This window comes from Manduca sexta, unplaced genomic scaffold (genome assembly GCF_014839805.1).
Source record: "Manduca sexta isolate Smith_Timp_Sample1 unplaced genomic scaffold, JHU_Msex_v1.0 HiC_scaffold_2512, whole genome shotgun sequence".
Classification (NCBI taxonomy): domain Eukaryota; kingdom Metazoa; phylum Arthropoda; class Insecta; order Lepidoptera; family Sphingidae; genus Manduca; species Manduca sexta.
The window spans coordinates 1-15,563 of NW_023593484.1; the positions used below are offsets into that span (position 1 = coordinate 1).

Genomic DNA, 15,563 nt, shown 5'->3' on the forward strand with positions numbered 1-15,563 from the left:
TAGTTTTAACATAGTGTACAAGTATGTACGAGTCTGTGATTTTAGTTATTTGTTTTGAGCAAATTATTAATTATAATGGTTATTGTTATTTAGATTGACTGCAAATGACATAATGTCTTACAAGAAATTTATCAAAATACTTAAATTGTATAAAACAATATTATAAATGAACAATTAAATAAGCTTCTGTAGCGCATCCTGTAACATACGTCTTCATAACTGAGATTTTCTTACACTGAACGACTTTTATCAAATCATGCATCTTCAACCAATGCGTTCCCTGACATATTAGCACTCATTAAATACCAATATTTCCAGGTGTGCCACGCGACAGGTCGTGACGTGACCGGACAATGGGCACCCACCGCGCCGCCATCCAGATAGCCCACGTGGTGGGCGCAGTCGGCGGGCCCTTGCTCTACCGCTACCTCGGATTCTACGGTGTGTTTCCCCTTGTTTTATTACTACAGGTATTTGTTTTATTTACTCCTTTATTTTAATTTCTTGATTGATTTTTGTTATATATAATACATTTGCTCGCGGCTTCGCCGCGTGCAGGAGTTTTCGGGATCAAAGTTCCGCTATATATTTTCCCGTGATAGAAAGTAGCCTATAACCTTCCCTGGGTCAACTATCTCCATACGAAACTTCATAAAAATCTGTTCGGTAGATTTTGAAGAAATCACTATTTTGGTCATAGTGACTTCCACATAAAAGGTAGGTATATGCTGTCGCGGAATTTTATTTAGACCTATTTAAGACAAACAATCCTACGGTACATCATCTTTGTCTAACTCCAACGGTTTAGGCAACGTATGCCAAAATATTTATTATTTATTTATTAACACTTTATATACAAAGAAGTATATAGGCGGACTTAATGCCAAAGGCATTTTCTACCAGTCGACCGGTGGTGCAAACTGCAAAATAGCAATTTTGTTTTCTAAATTACTAGATATGTATCGTTATATTATGCCCAAATTACACAAAATTATTTTTAATTGTAGGCTATATATTATTCTGATGTATAAGCAATATTACTGTAAAGTTTCATCCAAATCCGTTCATTAGTTTTTTCGTGAAAGAGGAACAAACATACATACATACAAACATCCATCCTCACAAACTTTCGCATTTATAATATTAGTAGGACGTAACTCTTGCACATTGGTAATTAGAGGTATGTTGTTTTTGATTATATTTTTGGTAATTATGAAGGGCCAAACCCCAGTTTTAAGAGTAGTCTAGAGTGTAAAAAAAAAAAATTATCTTTCGTATTTTCTTAATATTATAATCGCAAAAGTTTATGAAATTGTTGAATATTTGTTAGACGTAAATAGCTGAATGGATTTGCAAAAAATTAGGCACAGGTATAGACAAAGTCTTGAATTAACATTTAGACTACTTTTGTCACGGGAATTTACTCCCACAGGAAATAATGGATCGCTACTGAGTTCGGCCCTTTGTAGCGGAAGGCTTTTTCACGCATACAAAGTCGCGAGTGATACTTAGTCTAAAGTATAAATATAGAAATGAGACTTTTAATATGAACGTGCCCCGGTTTGTAAAGGCTATGGAGAAGGTACAATACTATGTAATATTTAAATATACGAAAGCGGCGATAGCCTAGTTGGGTGTGGAACGGATTGCCGAGACGAATGTCCGCAGGTTCAAAACCCAAGGACACACACCTCTGAGTTTTAAACAAAAATTATGTGTGTATTCTTTGTGAATTATCGCTTGCTTTAACGATGAAGGAAAACTTCATGAGGAAACCGGCATACCTGAAAAATTCTCTATAGGAATTTTGAGGGTATATAAAGTCTACCAATCTACACTAGGTCAGCGTGGTGGACCGTGGTGGCCTTATCTCTCTCAGTAGTAGAGGAGGCCCGTGCCCAAAAGTGGGAAAGTAAATATACAGGGCTGATGATGATGATACGAAAGTAGATATAATCGAATATCCACTGTGCAATTAACATTTTCTTAAATTACGTAAACAAAGCTCAAGCAAGTCATTATACAACACGGTTGTAAAGATGCTTAATAGAGCCTAGAACCAAACTAGCCACACTTGATGCAATTGCTAGATAAACAGGATTTGCACTTAGTTTAGCGTTTACTTGGTGAGTTAATCCAATAACTAACCCGGCAACTTTCTTTGATGCTTGATATTTATCTCAGTTGGCATTTATATAACAAAGCATGAATGCAACTTACATAAGTATAAAGAATAAAATACAAATATAAGCCGCTTATTATTAAAATTTAATACGTATATATTAACCTTTAATATATGAAATAAAATAATGTTCAATATTTCTTGATTACATTATGTATTTTTTTTTAATCTTTGTCGTCAAACTTCATCTCGCTAAAAGTTTCAAAGAATTGAACACATGCCGTAAAATCTGCCATCTTTGCCATTTTTGATAAGCTCCCAGTATTGTATTTTTCTACAAAAAAAAAACTATTAAAACAATGCAATGTTTGAATGTAATTGATGCCTATTCTTTATAAAATACGGTGATACAACTATTTTTGAAGAAACTACAAATATTACAGAAAATACTTCAAAATAGATTATGGGAAGACAAAACCACAAAAATGGTAAGATTACCATAGGGTAATCTAAAATAAAATCAATCTAGAGTAATCTCGCTTCAACTAGAAAAATAAACTAGATCACAATAAATCCATGTCTGACATTTTAAAAAATGTTTGACATGTAAAATAAAATGACTACTTACAAAAGGTAATACATTTGTAATTGTTCCATCATATTCGTAAGTAGATTTTATTTTATAATACAATATCTTTATGCTCAAGCGAGGAAACGTGACAACCCTAAGAACACGCAAAACAAAATAAATAAAACATGACTTATTGCCATTAAGGTGTGGAAATTTTACTAAAAGATTATTGAAAATAATTAACGTATCACTGACAAGTTCTTTTAAAAATCTAAATCTGAATTCACTATAACTATAAAATTTTACAAATTCTGGACCCCGCAAAATGAGGATATGTGAACGTAAAAATTTCAAGGCAATAATTAATTGTTAAGATTTGCTTTTACATAACACGGAATATTGTTTTTAAATACTATTTTACTTAGGTTTTAGTTTTTGCTTAATTACATGAACTTGGTTTTTATTGGTTCTAGTATTGTGTTAGTTAGTTTGTAATATTTTTTAATTTTTTCACTAACAAACTTTTTATTGAATTCCAAAATTAAAATGAATATTAAATTACGCTTCCATTGATTTATAACATGTACGACAAAAAATATTGAATTTAAAATAAACACTATTTTTATCTTATTCCCGAGATTATCCCTCAGCTGGCTCAGCGGCCTAAACTGGGTCTTGCTCTCTGGCATGAGAGTCATCCAGCTATCCCTGTCCGCTGCCAGCACTCTTCGGTTACTGGCTTGAAGTTTTACAAATCACCTTCTACCGTATTCCTCCAGCGGTACCTATGTCGTCCTACCGGCCAGCGACCTCTTATTTCCTTATTGCAAATGTTTTGATTTCAGTTCTCTTCCCTAATGTACGTGATCTTCGTCATGAAAGACGTCAACGTGAACCGGGAGAATAGAGTATCCGCTTGGAACTGGCGGCTGCCTTTCAACGCGGTACAATGTTTGCTTAGGAATCGAGACGGAAACAAGCGCAAGATAATCCTATTGATGCTCGTTGTTGCTCTTGGAGATAGAGTTCTGTTATCAGGTCAGTACATTTAAATTATATGTTAGCTCCTGATTTCATTTTGCTTTATTAGCGCTTTCTATTAGACTTCCATGTACCTCCTCGATCAGTGCTGATAATCGTGAACACAATATAGAAATGCATATCTACAGTATGCATAAGCTAGCTCGGGCACATCATCTGTCATATAGGAGTTTAACTTAGTGAAATAATGTTTTTGCCGCATGTCCAAAAATCCCTACTTTCTAAGCCCTATCCCTCTTTGTGGAGACATTTAACATCATTATCTAATTACTCATTCATCGGCATATGCTGTAAAGAAGAATTGTTCAGGGTTAGTCATGTAAGGCGTTGTGGTTCGTGCTCACGAGACGTTCGGGGGCATTAAGCGAGGCGTTAGGAAATATCTAATAGTAGCATAGCTTTACATTGCCAGCCTCGCTTAGCGCCGGTCTGGCGGGAAAGGATTAAAATGAATATGTAGAAGGTCGCTGTACAGTAAATAAGTGCCGATAGAAATAAACTACTATGTATTTTATATATTGTAGTTACGTGTTATACGCTGTAGGATAATATTTTTTAAAAAGGTATGCATTTCTATATCTTCATATATTTATTTCTTTTGGACCAATATTTAGCTAACCTAAAGACCGCACTGAATTTCTTTGTTTTAAAATAAAATAAACAATTCGAAACATGTTAGACTATTTTTGTATAATATAGACTCTGCCATTTTTAATTTCGCCTCTACTAAGAAGACTAGTTAAATACATAACAATTATAATTTTTAGAAATAGTAATTATAATGTGTTGCATCTAGGTAAATGATATCAATAAAGATATGGTATCCACACTTTCCGAAAAACGGTTTTTAAACCAAACTTGTAGTTGGCGGTCCAGGAAAACCTTCTACGGTAATAAAATTCATCAATTCGTAATTGCACCTCATCTTTAATTTTAGCGCAAGTTAATAAGTAGAAACCAATGCATAATAAGATTGTGTGATCGAAGAAAGCCTGGTTCCTAACAATGCCGGTGTTTTTATTTTTATTTGTGTTGTAGTACAAAAACATACAACAATATTTTTTGTTATTTTATGATAATATGCAGTTATATTTAGTTTTTCTTCATATTTTTCATACCACGATTTTATGAATATTTTAAAATTATATGTTCCCCTAAACACAAAAAAAAAACTACTCAAGTTCTGTACAATTTTTAGTTGTCAATAAATTATTATTCATTGTTATTATTTTGTTGTTCCCAGCCGAAGTCCTGATCGCGTACATGTACTACAGATACAAATTCCACTGGGACGACGTGATGTTCGGATCCTTCCTCGCCTACAGAAATATCATCAGTTTTACCGGTAAGTAATCTAAGGCACCGCGCACACGCTGTCAACCTACCACTGACAACTAGATCAGTATTCATCATTTTCATCGTATAGATTCTCGGTAAGAAGTTCTTAACGTTTGCGCTACACCTTACATTCCTGAACAGTTATTCCGCTCACATGTTAATAATTGGCAGAGTTTACTATACTAAATCACGTTTCATTTTCAGGCACACTTCTAATTTTATCCGTGCTGAAGCGGCGACTCAGACTGACGGATGAAACTGTCGGGATGCTGAGCTGTATGTCGTACGTTCTGTCAGCGTCGGGTCTCATTGCAGCCAGAAATACCATCTGCGTGTTTTACGTACGCATTCTTTTTGTCTAAAATTACGTTAAGATGTTTGATCACTCGCTGTGATTATAAAGATTTATGTCTAGTTATAATTAATGTCATATTGACTACTAACAGATTTTACTAAACGACCCCAATAATTGCGGAACAATTCTAAGAATGAACATATTAAAATAAGTCATTTATTGGTACATTATACTTCATTCTAATTAAGACCAGGTCCTATTACGTTTATGGGGATATATCGCGTCTTTCCCCAATCACGGGTGTTCTAATCGAAGGACAGCTTTGATAGTCGTATAGGTAAATAGGGCATTTTTGAATCTGTTATCTGTGCAGCTATCGAAGACAGATTCGCCTCTATAAATGAAATAGCATATAGTAAGGTCAGAACCTTACTTAATTTTTCTGTCCATGTAGCAGTTAGTTACCTACTACTGAAATCGGTTGAAGGAAGGAATCAAATAGCAACTCCGTATTCGATGACTCATTTTAATCCATTAAGCTCGTGTAGAAGTCGCATAAAAATTTAATATGGAAGTGTCCTCTTTATTTATAAATTATCATTTATCGTTTCTCCATAATCTCATTTTACTTTAAATTGTAGGTACCTATATATTGTCTATGGGTGCTCTTAGTACGTAATCATTTCTATCATAATTGATAGCATCATGTAACTGGCTAACATCTAATCTCCAATTCATATTATCATATAAGCTATCATTCACATTCGATACAACAAAATGTAAGTCAATGATAAGGATAAAAGGTCGATTTCTTTTGTCATTGACGCTATACAAAGATTACCAAAAATTACGCAATATTTTGTTATTGCAGAGAAATTTAAAGCAAGCAAATGATAGTTGTAATATTTCTATTTCAGTTCCCCTAGTTGGTATAATATCCCAAGGATCTCAAGTTGTGCAAAGGCCGTTAATTAACAAACAAATTTTACCCACCGAACAAGGTTTGTGTTACTTACGCCGTTATTTCTCAACACACTTGATTTATGATTTCCTTTAATTTAGATTTAGGATTAGCTGTAATATTCTTTATATTCCTTAATGTCAGTAGAAAGATAATTTTTGGTATATGTAATTATTTAAATTAAATATCTTAAAATACAATGTCAATAAAAGTTATTAACCTGTATTTTAATGCGTCACTTTTACTTTATTTCTGGGGTAAAGTATTTTGAAAATCTAAAAAAATACACTAGGTTTGTCACTGATATATTATTTGTTTTTTTTTTTTTATTTTAAATTTTGGATAGAGTGACAAGTTAACATTAAATTGCGAAACTAATTTCAAGTGGAATATGAGATCAGAGCAAAAGTTACTGTCAATTCTTTCATAAACTATTAGCATCTTTCGATGCGCTCATTCGTATTCCGCGTGATGATTGATCGACTTTATCTCATCTCTGCCATCAAATTCATATCAAATTCTGATTTACAGGTAAGATATACAGCGTCATGGGTGCGTTGGAGTCAGCTACACAAACTATGTCTTCACCCTTATACTCTCTGTTGTACAGCAAGACGGTTTTGTCGATGCCTGATGCATGGCTCCTGCCTGGAATAACTCTAGCCGTGTTTCAACTCCTTGCCTATTTAATAACAAGAAGTCTGGGAAATAAAAATACTCATGCTAAAGAAAATCCAATCAAAAGTAACCCAGATGCTGAAAACATAAAGGATGTAAATCAGAGTAACGATGTAAAAAGTGAAGTGAATTCGAATAATCATTTAGATGATAGTAAACCTGTCAAAACTAAAACTTAGTGTAGTGCACGCTTTTTGTAACATTTATTTGTTTTGATAAAATATTACATTTTTTTTTTATAAAAGTTGTTTTTCTTACGTCTATGGAACTGCATATCCAATAAGATGGATGTCTTAAATATTAGAATTCGAGGAAATAGAAAAATCTATATGGATAAAAAAACGGAATACAGCAGCCGTCATTGCAATATCCTAAAAACAATACAAACACACATCACGCCGTTATCTCCGAAGGGGTGAGAGGTGGTAAGTGGCGAACTGATCACCATATCGGGCACAAATTCTAGACTCCGGGCTAATATTGAGCACAAAAATTAATATCACTTTGCCAGACTCGGGTTTCGAACCCCAGAACTTAGAGTAGTGATCGTACCGTGCACGCGATACAACTACGCCACAGAGACAGGCATTTCAATATTTTTTTCTAAAGATTGTTCAATTTGTTAACAATGGGGCGAAATGGACGATTCAGACATTTTTGGCGGGCCAAAAGTCGTTCCTATTTTAATAACTTTTAAACTTGTGTAAAAATCCAATATTAAGATAAAAGAGAGACGATTTGCTGGCCGTGCTACTCGTTTTTGCTGCGGTACGCAACACTTAAACTTTGCGGGGATTATTAATCTGCATGAACGGGCCATGTAAAATTCCACTACGGGTCACATTATGACCTGCGGGCCTGGGTATATTTACATGATTTACTTATACATTTCAAGGCAGACGTGCAATTTACAATAAAAGGAATTCAAAAATGAAAGCTGTTTTTGATGTAATACAGAACCTGCGTATGCAAATTGTAGTAAAATATTTATTTACATGTAAGACAAAGTCCATCAAAGGGGAAAATGAATAGTATCATAACACATATTTTTAATTCCTTACACAATATAACTAATTCTTGGATTTTCCATATATTCAGTAAATATACAGCATGAAGTAGTTTAGTATGTAAGTCACACTCTCATACATATCTGGATGACCCCATCTTTCGATCGATCTAAAAACACTCAAGTTTCGAGTTCAAGAACCTATTGATAACATCAGAAATGTTATATTACGTAATATTGTATTACAACAAACCGTAAAAAATCTCTGGAAATTAAAAAATACCACGGATCTAGACGACGTAGAGGGTGTGATAAGGATGGCCCGTCCCGGGCGTAACTATACGGAGGCGGCAAAATGTCTAAAATAAAAGCTTTTAAAATAAAAACTTTGTCTTTCATATTTTATCGTATTTACTACTTGATGAAAGAGGGGGCTGGGGCTTGGTATTCATGGCGCTTTTTTGTTTTATTACAATGAATCTTCTTTTACTCTCGACCGCCGCTCTGAGGGCTTTCATTTGAGGATGGACTTGTCTAAATTAAATATATCCTTAGACCACCTAGAACAGTGGTTTCTAATCTTTTAATATTGTTTTCCCTATGATCTGTGTGGGTAACTAATTTTACTCTACCTTCAAAATGTTATCAAAACAAACAAAAGGTACAAGCAAATACAAACATCTTTATTAATCATAAATTGCTCACAAGCCTTACAATTTTAATGACAGCTCTGTTACTTTTTTTATTTTACGATCCTATAATTAGGTCCCTTGTTACCCCGATGAAAACTGATTTACCTCCGCAGGGGTATTTACCCCCAAGTTAGGAATCCAGGACCTAGAAGAACGCCCCATGTGCTTATTACCGCGAAATAAATTGTCGCTCTCAATGTATTTACTATATCGTTCTGTATTTTTATGAAAGCGAACATAAATAAACCTAAACACTTGTCTATTAGACTAAAACAGTTTTATAAATGTATGCATGAGCATTTGCTCTTATACTTTGACAGAAAGGAAAGATCATATAAGCTTCGTCCTTTATATAACCCTGATTAAAATATTGTCAGTAATTGATAGGAAAATAAATGACACATTTTACCCTGTTATCGTCCAGACTGCCAGTCAAAATTAAGATAATACCTACTGATATAATGTCAATGTCCTGAATTTTTCAAAACCGTAACAAAATAACACCTTTTGCAAAAACACGTTAAGTACACGCCCAACATTTATCGGTAATAATTTATTTTGCTAATATCAAAATCACTGCTTTATCACACTGATAATCTTAATTGTGGATTATTAGGAGTTATATTGGAAACATCAAAGATTTTTTCAAATATTATAATACTTTGTGGAAATCAAATTATAATAATCATAGTTGATGTGAAGGATTTGTCTATCAATACGTGAGAATCTATATAGGTCTAGAAATGATAATGAAATCAAAGTTAATCCTTATGTTTTAGTTGAGGTTAGAAAAAAGACGATGAGTTTTATGCTTTCTGTTTTTCTTCTAAACGTACGAAACTGCTAGCACTTATTACAATGAACATAACAGTATTAGGTACAAGTATTAGATGACAAATATTCCAAAAAAAATTGAATACATCCACAATTCATATAGGCTGTATAAGAGATCACATTGAGAATCCCTGTTCCCCATCCTCTTCTGATCCTGGCTCTCTCTGGTAGAGCGGACAACGCAATATTTACTGACGGTAATCGATTAACACTAAGTAATCCTTGCCGGTTTGAACAAAAACAACGATCATAATAAATATCATTCGAAAAGAATGACGATGGCAAGGATAAGTTGGGTTATAATTATAGTTTAGGAATTATTTTTCGTGTCATAATATGTTGCATACACGACTGTGACCTGTTTTGTGTTTAATAAACAAATAAATAAATAGGAGGTCGTTGAAGGAACAACAATGTTATTAAGTCACTCAGAACAGCAAAAAATATAAGAAATTTGTGGTGGTCGAAGATGGCTATAGCTGTCAGTTCTTACATGGATAATAAAGGCATTTAAACAAAAAATATAAAATAAGATATACTCATATTTATTACGAATATAAATTACGTATTAATTTTAGTAGAAACGCGAGAATCGAGTTACTGACCACTAAGAACCTTTACAAACAATAATACCATAAAATTGCAAACTTTTGAATCACCCCTGCCGTGTCGCCTCTAAATTTTATTTCAATATATTTCTTAAAAATGTAAACAAAGTTTCATCTTAACCTTCACCTTCTCGACATTACTCAAGCTACTTCGATACAACCAAACCAGCTTTAATATTTTTGTTATCTGAATTTAGATAAATATCTGATAATAATAAAAACAACATATTATGATATTGGTTAACTGTTAAACAAATTCTATAGATATTAACGAAACTAAAAAAATATTCTATAGTCACTGATCTTTTGTTTATTAATCAAATCAAATGAAAGGGGACATCTTGATCAGATCAGTTTAATATCTAGGACTACGTCTAACTCCGGGTCGATTACCTTGTTCTGATCAAACCCACGTATGCTCACAAAGAGCTAAAAATCTTTGTCTCTGTTATCATTCGGCGAATTTTTAATCCGAATTTGTAGACATTTTCAATCATTTATGTCGTCCTGTGATATGAAAATGGAACAAATTTTCGCGATCTCACTTATTCGAATAAAGATATAATAGTCTCTCAATAATATTATGATGGATGACTTTGGAAATTTATTGTAAACCTCGACTCTCCCATATTATGATAACATACTTTCATTTCCCGTGGTTTGGGTACAAAAAGCCACCGATTTGAACTACTGCCTTCCATAACTAGTTAGTATAGAGTACTATACCTTATAATATTACGGGGTTTTGTCGTTACCTTTGGATTGAGTGAACTAAGAATTGGAATAAAAGCACTGGGTCATATATTACACGTTAATACTTTCAATTTGATATTTGAATCACAAATGGGGATCACATGCATGTATAATGACAATAGCATGTTAGTATATCACGAGAATGTCACTATCTACAGGCACTGTTGATACAATAATATATCTAAAGAAAAACATAGTATCAGGCTATAAAATCTTACAAGATATCCTACAAAAACAATATTTGTTTGTCTGTTCTCATAAAAATATAATTGCATTTTACTTTAACTTATCTGTATTGGTATTAAATGTCTTGAAAAGACACGTTTTGAAATTGTTATAAAGAATTTACACACCCACACACAATATCACGCATTTATCCCCGAAGGGGTATGCAGAGGCGCAACCAGGGCACCCACTTTTCGCCAAGTGTGTTCCGTCCCATGATGTGATAGGAAGCGAGGCTATCGCCATATCAGACACAAATTCCAGACTTCGGGCTGATACTGAGCAGAAAAACCCAAATATCACTTTGCTCGACCCAGGGTTCGAACCCAGGACCGCAGAGCGCTGTTGTACCGCGCATGCAGTATAACTACGCCACCGAAGCAGTCGAGCTTCGATCAACAATACAAGCAGTCGAGACATAAGGAATTTAATGTAAGTTAAGTTAAGAAATAATATTATTAATGCATGGAATTGCATATAGTGATACTTCCTATGTTTTGTTAGCTCTCCCGTAAATTAAAGGAGACGGTAATGCTATATGAAATATACCTAGATATTTAAATATAATTGTCTTGTATTTTTTAAACATTTGACTAGTCATCAAATTGATTTATTTATTACACTTTTTGATTTTGGGGTATACAATTGATGAAAATCAATTGTATACCTTATCTGCATCATGATCTTATTTGCATACTGGTTAGAAGTTTTAAAGTGTCTTCGAATTTGCTGCTAAGTTAAACGCTGCAGCAGCACGCGCATTAATTTTGAAGGCGCCCTAGTCGCGTCAGGCAGCGCGGTATCAATCAGAGTACATAAAGTAAGATCGGGCGGCACAATCTGGTGACTAGCGAGTTATCATCAGTCAACATTATCGTTGAATATTTGCCCGTCACCACACAGATGAACCTTTGATTACCCAGATAATTTAGATACCTACACTCGCTAAATTTGGCGTTGCGGGGTTTTGTAACAAAGATCTAAGGAACTTCGCCGACATAATTTTCTTCGCTCAAAACACGACTTACCAGCAGCGAGCAATCAATATATTGCTTTCATACCCTTGTTGATTTCTTGTCAAGGTATAATTATTAAAAACTTGCATAATATTAGTATAGATTTTGTCTTACTTTCCTTTAGTGTGTTAAAACACTGCAATGTCTATTTCTGCCGTCAAGCAGCGATGTGTAGTCACTGTTGTGTTCCTGTTTGAAGGACATTGCAATGTCTAATTACGTCCAGTAGTTATACTGGCTGTAGCATAATTAAAATTAACATCTCATGTGCAGGATGGCGAGCGCAGTGGAATACCAAACAATAGTTTGTAATCCGAAGTGTTGTATAGAATTTTAACTGTTTATGGGCGTATCGCTTACCATCAGGCGAACGGCAAGCTCGTCTCGTAATTAAATAAAATAAAAACCAATGCAGCGCCATGATCTGTAATAATAGCTTATCTATAATCTATACTATTATATAAAGCTGAAGAGTTTGTTTGTTTGTTTGTTTGAACGCGCTAATCTCAGGAACTACCGGTCCAAACTGAAAAAATATTTTTGCGTTGGATAGCCCTTTGTTCGTGGAGTGCTATAGGCTATATATCATCACGCTATACCCAATAGGAGCGGAGCAGTAATAGCTAATCTCAGGAACTACCGGTCCAAACTGAAAAAATATTTTTGCGTTGGATAGCCCTTTGTTTGTAGAGTGCTCTAAGTTATATATCATCACGCTATACCCAATAGGAGCGGAGCAGTAATGGCTAATCTCAGGAACTACCAGTATGAACTGAAAAAATCGTTTTGTGTTGGATAGCCCTTTATTTGTGGAGTGCTATGGGCTATATATCATCACGCTATGACCAATAGGAGCGGAGCAGTTATGAAACATGTTGCAAAAACGGGGACAATTTATTAGTTTTGAGAGCTTTCGTTGCGTGCGCTGCGTAAACGGTTAAAGTTATGCAACAATGATGTATGACGGGATTTTTCCTCTTAGAAAGTTCTAAAAAATATTATTATAAAACAAAGTCCCCCACTGCATCTGTCTGCCTGAACGTGTTAAACTCAAAAACTACCCAACGCATTAAGATGAAATATGGTATGAAGACAGTTTGAGACCCTGGGAAGAACATAGGCTCCCGGGAAACTACTACTTTTATAACGGAAAACTTTAGCCTGAAAAACTTTATAACGCGGGCGGAGCCGCGGGCAAAAGCTAGTTTATATTATATTCCGGCTACAATACTAAATATTTTAATTCGTCTAAACATAATGCCATATGTATGTACAATGCAGAATAAAGTTAGGATAACCGAAGACAGAGTCGCGCCAAAAGTAATTGCTTTTTAGATGTGTAAGATTATAGAAATATAAGTTTTCTCATGCAGTTTATTCCATGTTTTTTCGTCTAGTGTCTATTTATTGATCTTCGCGATACAGGTTCATACAAGTACATTTAGGTTTTGAGTCTAGTGCAAAGATCGCTGGCATTACACTAAAGGTACAATAATGCTTACTTATTTTTTGACATTATCGCCTATGTAATTGTTTTTGTACTTTTACCGATAATAATATTCTACGTAGTGTAACAAAACTTCATCTTTTCAGTTTTTTACTTTATTTCAGGTGTAGATATTTGATGGCTTCCGTGATTTAGTTGTAAGTACATAATATGTACCTATTGCGGTACGATTGTTATGCTGAGGTCTCGAGTTCGGTTCTCAGGGGGAAATTTTGAGTTTTTTGGATTGTACCAGCCCTAACTCGAAAAGTTACGCCCGATATAGCGATATAATCCTTTCCGTCAAGGTACGAAATAAACATAACGAATAGTGAGTGCGCTAGTAGCGTCTCTGCCTAAACTTTCGGAAATAAATACGTGGGTGTATGTAGGTATATCCAATGTAGATATGTATATCAAACAATACAACATGATGCGAGATCTGACTCGATAGCGATAGCTAACATTTCATGACTATTAATCCGATAAAATTTTGGTATAAATATTTCTACCGCAATACAGCAAAGGCAGTATCTCTGAACATATCGTTCTGTACATTTGTTTTATTTACACACTCTTCTAGAAAGTGAATATGTAAGTACCACTATACTTCGTCATGTACTTACTTTCATCATGTTTTGACTACCGCGCTGAGGTCCTGTATGCGAATCCCCGGTCGGTCCAAAATAACTGCAACTGGGTTTTTCCATTTGTGGTACCCCTGTGCGTCGGAAAGCACGTAAAGCCTTTGATCCTACCCCTGATCTCTCTGCGGTCATGTCGAATTGCCGTCTCACCGGACTATGAGAGTGAAGGAACAGAGAGTGCACCTGTGTATTGCCCACACATTTGTGCATTATAATATCTCCTGCGTACTTGTCTGACCTCTGTTGAGATTGGCCGTAGCCGAAATTCGATTAGGAAGGAATCGTTATGAATTATGTATTCTTAAAATCTGTAATGAACATATTCATAGCGCCATTACAATAAATTATATTATTGATAGTTATACTTTTATTAGAAATATTTTGTTTGGGTGCACATACAATTAAATAACGATTTAAATGGTCAACATGTTAAAATTGTTATCTGTATATTGTCTAATGTCTATTGTTGTTAATTGTTAGTATGGTATTTTGCTTGTTATAGATTTAGGGATCACCCTTTAATATCTATCTCATTATCGATGTCGTGTGTCATAAATGGTTATGCATTATGGTTCTGATACGCAGTTTTATTTCGGGGTACTGTCGAGAAGGTGGTTTCTAGAAAATAATAAATAAATTTCTTTCAGAATGCAACGCCCACCAGGTTACAACCCAGGTTATCCCGGAGGTATGCCGATGCCAAACCAAGGCATGCCGGGTCAAGCTCCTCCCAATTACTATGGCGCTCCAATGCCCGGAGCACCTGGACCTGGTTATGGCCCCCCTGGACAAATGCAACCTCAGGGCCAACAGCAGAACTGCTTCATGCCTGCAGCAACCATCCGCAAACTAAGTAACACCACGCCGCCCCGTTTCGACCAAGGTTTTAAATGAAAAGCTGTTGAAATAGAATCTCTTCTACCTCTTTGTATGTTCTGATGTGTTATTTTTCTGTTGTGTTATTACTATATTACTTAAATTAGAGTGTATAATATTTAGTTTAATTTCTTAGATTTAAGTTGTTGTTAATAAAATTCTGTCAATGTATATAATGTCTCTTTTCTACTTATTCCCATAAAAACTTATTGTCTAGTAGATGTTTAGGTTGATTGGTAGGTTTTTTGAGCAATTTATGTTCTTAGTAATAGTTAACATTCGTTATTTATTAATTGGTTTTAAAAAAGGAGGTTATGTATTCGCCCAGCATGTATGAATGTTTGTATGTTCGCGATTTTCCCAAAACTGCTCATCCGATTTGGACGAGATTTACGTTATTAAAATGTATGTTTT

General features: G+C 34.5%; 1 long non-coding RNA gene and 1 pseudogene across 1 annotated transcript; both read left to right on the top strand.

The window, feature by feature from the left end:
* The first annotated feature begins 224 nt into the window (after positions 1-224).
* Positions 225-7,243, top strand: LOC119192241 (annotated as a pseudogene).
* Positions 7,244-14,125: 6,882 nt separating this feature from the next.
* On the top strand, positions 14,126-15,325 carry LOC119192242. Its single transcript, XR_005113599.1, has 2 exons — positions 14,126-14,220; positions 14,921-15,325. It is a non-coding gene; the product is annotated as an uncharacterized LOC119192242 (long non-coding RNA).
* Positions 15,326-15,563: the final 238 nt, after the last annotated feature.